The following is a 4,954-nucleotide window of genomic DNA, read 5'->3' as shown; positions in this document are numbered from 1 at the left end:
CAAGCCGGACTCGGGGGCTCTGCTTGGCTGGCGAGCCGCCCCTCCGCCCCGGCTCCCTCCCGCCAGTCCGTGGAGCGCGCACTGCCTCGCCGCCCTTCCTACCCTCTTCCGTGGGCCTCTCGTCTGCACTTGGGTCCGGTGACTCTGTTCTGCTAATCCTCTGGCGGTTTTCTGGGTTATTTAGGCAGGTGTAGGTGGAATCTAAGTGATCAGCAGGTCGCGTGGTGAGCCCAGCGTCCTCCTACGCCGCCATCTTCCCAGCTTGACCCTGTACTCCTTTTTTTTGGCAAATATATTCCCTTATTCAATCTGGGCCACACAGACAGAAGGTACACAGAGTTTGTTTCTTTTGTATCCTAATGCAAAGCAAAAGAACAACAGCAAATTATTTAAGGTCTATCAGTAAATGCAGTAAAGGGTCATACTCTTGAGTCTTAAGACACACACATATCTCTCTCCTCTCAAAAAAAAAAAAAAAAAAAGGAAGAATAGCAACCCCAAACCCCAAAGTTCCTTTTATAGAGTAGAAGTATTTCTTATTCTTTGTGTATGTTCAAAGTTGGGAATGCTTTTTTTTCCCCCCTCAGTGAGTCTGTGAGAACCCTGCTGGGCTTTTTTTTAACAGAAACATGACATACCTTTTAAGGAATACTGTCATCTGGAAAACAACCCACCCTTTGCATTTTAACCTTGTTAAATTGTATCCAGATTCTCTTTAGTGCTGCTTCTCTCACAGGACATAAAACATTTTGGTTCTTAAACACTTATGAGAGGTACACTGCTTGAGATGTACAGATAGCTTTCATTAGCACTAATGGGAGCTATGCTTCTGCAGGAGAGAATAGAGCCCGAAGATTTTAAATTATGCTTGATGCAGATCTTCCAAATGGAATAAATTACGAGGGATGCTTAGGGGGAAAAGGTCTAAATATCCCCTAAAGCCATAGTTTAATAGCAAAGCAATACTTCTGAGTAACGGAAGTGAAGTCAACAGTAATGGCTTTGTGCCTATCACCATGCTAAGTAGCTGATATTGACTCTTGAAAATTCTTTATTGGATTAGTACTGCACTTGAATTCCATTATTTTCCAAAGGACCTGAGAGATAGTTGTCTGTCTTGAATAGTCCACTAAAATGGATTCAGTTCAGTGCAGTTTTCAAGGCCATTTATCTTAAAATCAGTAAGTTTCCAATTGGCGAGCATAATACCAAGATCTTTATTTTTGTTTCTTAATGACCCATTCTGAAAATAGTGCTCCCTGAATCTTTCTTTTTGGGGCATATCTTTTATTTTGTTTTTTAAAAAATGTCTACATTTCATTTTTCTTTGAGAACTATTGCCCACATCTCTGAGATCACTGGAATTGTTTCCTATATTGTTCATTTTGTGACATATCTCCTGTCTTCTTATTTTAAAATTTGTCACATTTTCTTTTATTTGAGACTTTTTGTGTTGTGAATTATTACCTCCCTCCCACCCCCAAAATAACTGAAAAACTGGAGGAGTTTTTTTTGTTTTTTTTTGTTTTTCTTAATTTTATTTTTATTTACTTTTTTTCAATATATGAAGTTTATTGTCAAATTGGTTTCCATACAACACTCAGTGCTCATCCCAAAAGGTGCCCTCGTCAATACCCATCACCCACCCTCCCCTTCCTCCCACACCCCATCAACCCTCAGTTTGTTCTCAGTTTTTAAGAGTCTCTTATGCTTTGGCTCTCTCCCACTCTAACCTCTTTTTTTTTTCCTTCCCCTCCCCCATGGGTTTCTGTTAAGTTTCTCAGGATCCACCTAAGAGTGAAAACATATGGTATCTGTCTTTCTCTGTATGACTTATTTCACTTAGCATCACACTCTCCAGTTCCATTGCTACAAAGGGCCATATTTCATTCTCTCTCATTGCCACGTAGTACTCCATTGTGTATATAAACCACAATTTCTTTATCCATTCATCAGTTGATGGACATTTAGGCTCTTTCCATAATTTGGCTATTGTTGAGAGTGCTGCTATGAACATTGGGGTACAAGTGCCCCTATGCATCAGTACTCCTGTATCCCTTGGGTAAATTCCTAGCAGTGCTATTGCTGGGTCATAGGGTAGGTCTATTTTTAATTTTTTGAGGAACCTCCACACTGTTTTCCAGAGTGGCTGCACCAATTTGCATTCCCACCAACAGTGCAAGAGGGTTCCCGTTTCTCCACATCCTCTCCAGCATCTATAGTCTCCTGATTTGTTCATTTTGGCCACTCTGACTGGCGTGAGGTGATATCTGAGTGTGGTTTTGGTTTGTATTTCCCTGATGAGGAGCAACGTTGAGCATCTTTTCCTGTGCCTGTTGGCCATCTGGATGTCTTCTTTAGAGAAGTGTCTATTCATGTTTTCTGCCCATTTCTTCACTGGGTTATTTGTTTTTCGGGTGTGGAGTTTGGTGAGCTCTTTATAGATTTTAGATACTAGCCCTTTGTCCGATATGTCATTTGCAAATATCTTTTCCCATTCCGTTGGTTGCCTTTTAGTTTTGTTGGTTGTTTCCTTTGCTGTGCAGAAGCTTTTGATCTTCATAAGGTCCCAGTAGTTCATTTTTGCTTTTAATTCCCTTGCCTTTGGGGATGTGTCAAGTAAGAAATTGCTACGGCTGAGGTCAGAGAGGTCTTTTCCTGCTTTCTCTTCTAGGGTTTTGATGGTTTCCTGTCTCACATTCAGGTCCTTTATCCATTTTGAGTTTATTTTTGTAAATGGTGTGAGAAAGTGGTCTAGTTTCAACCTTCTGCATGTTGCTGTCCAGTCCTCCCAGCACCATTTGTTAAAGAGACTGTCTTTTTTCCATTGGATATTCTTTCCTGCTTTGTCAAAGATGAGTTGGCCATACGTTTGTGGGTCTAGTTCTGGGGTTTCTATTCTATTCCGTTGGTCTATGTGTCTGTTTTTGTGCCAATACCATGCTGTCTTGATGATGACAGCTTTGTAGTAGAGGCTAAAGTCTGGGATTGTGATGCCTCCTGCTTTGGTCTTCTTCAAAATTACTTTGGCTATTCGGGGCCTTTTGTGTTTCCATATGAATTTTAGGATTGCTTGTTCTAGTTTCGGGAAGAATGCTGGTGCAATTTTGATTGGGATTGCATTGAATGTGTAGATAGCTTTGGGTAGTATTGACATTTTGACAATATTTATTCTTCCAATTCATGAGCACGGAATGTTTTTCCATTTCTTTGTATCTTCTTCAATTACCTTCATAAGCTTTCTATAGTTTTCAGCATACAGATCTTCTACACTTTTGGTTAGATTTATTCCTAGGTATTTTATGCTTCTTGGTGCAATTGTCAATGGGATCAGTTTCTTTATTTGTCTTTCTTTTGCTTCATTATTAGTGTATAAGAATGCAACTGATTTCTGTACGTTGATTTTGTATCCTGCAACTTTGCTAAATTCATGTATCAGTTCTAGCAGACTTCTGGTGGAATCTGTCGGATTTTCCATGTATAATATCTTGTCATCTGCAAAAAGCGAAAGCTTAACTTCATCTTTGCCAAATTTGATGCCTTTGATTTCCTTTTGTTGTCTGATTGCTGATGCTAGAACTTCCAGCACTATGTTAAACAACAACGGTGAGAGTGGACATCCCTGTCATGTTCCTCATCTCAGGGAAAAAGCTCTCAGTTTTTCCCCATTGAGGATGATGTTAGCTGTGGGCTTTTCATAAATGGCTTTTATGATCTTTAAGTATGTTCCTTGGAGGAGTTTTTTTTTCTATGACCCAAAGAGTCATTTCCTTTATTTCATTTCCTGTGACAGCACTGTCTTCACTTGAAAATTCTCTTTTGTCTTCCAGGGGAAATCAAGCATTATTTTAAATCAGTATTGATGACTTTTATGGGTAGGAAAATGGTAGGGCATAAGGGTAGTGAGAGGAAGACAAGATACCATGCACCAGGAGAAGACAGGGTGATTGCCAAAAGACCAAATTGGCTCGTGAATTCATCGTGATTCACATCACATCTGAGATGTTCAGTATCCCAGCATTCACAGGAATCACATAAGTAATGCCAATCAAACTTAAAAAGACTGAAGTAGAGAACCCAGATAGACAAGTCATGAATATACAACGGGAGATACTATTTTCTAGAGTGGGATGGTGGTGCCTGCTCTTCAGGACACTTCTTTCACCTCTGGAATCAATGTAACCAGAAGCCAAATGAATAACCAGAAAGTTGTTCAGTAAGCATGAAATCAGCATAGAGGAAGAGGAAATAAAGAAAAATGAAGGATAATTCATCCAAGTCAGTTGATGCCCAGTGAATCATACCTTCTCTACAATAGGGTAATCTATGTGAGGGGTTCACATGCTCTGTATTCCTGATCACTCTCCCCAGGGTAGTCTGGAAACTACTACCAATCTCTGGGATGTTGGTTTCTATTTTTTTCTTCCATCTGACCATCTTCCTGTGGTTTATTCAGTCCTTCTTCTTTTTTTTAATACTCAGTCTTTCTTTAGACATGGTACAAATTCAATTGCAATGGCTCTTGCTTGTCAAATTACAGTTACTTTGATTTCACTTTTGAGTTTTTCTAAATTATTTTTTAAACATTTATTTATTTATTTTTGAGAGAGAGAGAGAGAGAAGAGGGTGGAGGGGCAGAGAGAGAGGGAGAGAGAATCCCAAGCAGGCTCTGCACTGTCAACACAGAGTCTGACAGGGGGCTCGAACTCACAAGCTGTGAGATCATGACCTGAGCTGAAATCAAGAGTCAGACACTTGACCAACTGAGCCACCCAGGAACCCCTAAATTTTTGAGATTAGTTAAAATCTATAGTTAGTGCAACCATCATATGTGCATTTTTCTAGTTCAGAGGCATATTTATTTTCTTCAGTTTTAAGTTCACGGAAAGAGAATGCCTCTCTGTTAATCATTGTATACTGCCACACATCTGCATTATGATACTCTAATAATTTT

General features: G+C 39.7%; 1 non-coding gene across 1 annotated transcript; it reads right to left on the bottom strand.

Moving 5' to 3' along the window:
* Positions 1-288: 288 nt before the first annotated feature.
* LOC124516828 (small nucleolar RNA SNORA31) lies at positions 289-412 on the bottom strand. The gene has a single exon (XR_006963216.1). It is a non-coding gene; the product is annotated as a small nucleolar RNA SNORA31 (small nucleolar RNA).
* Positions 413-4,954: the final 4,542 nt, after the last annotated feature.

The sequence above is a fragment of the Lynx rufus genome, unplaced genomic scaffold (assembly GCF_022079265.1).
Source record: "Lynx rufus isolate CCGP_SWC_20201006 ecotype Redwood Valley unplaced genomic scaffold, mLynRuf1.p SCAF_2, whole genome shotgun sequence".
Classification (NCBI taxonomy): Eukaryota; Metazoa; Chordata; class Mammalia; order Carnivora; family Felidae; genus Lynx; species Lynx rufus.
The sequence above is the reverse complement of the archived record's forward strand: the minus strand, read 5'-3'. Positions and strand labels throughout refer to the sequence as shown.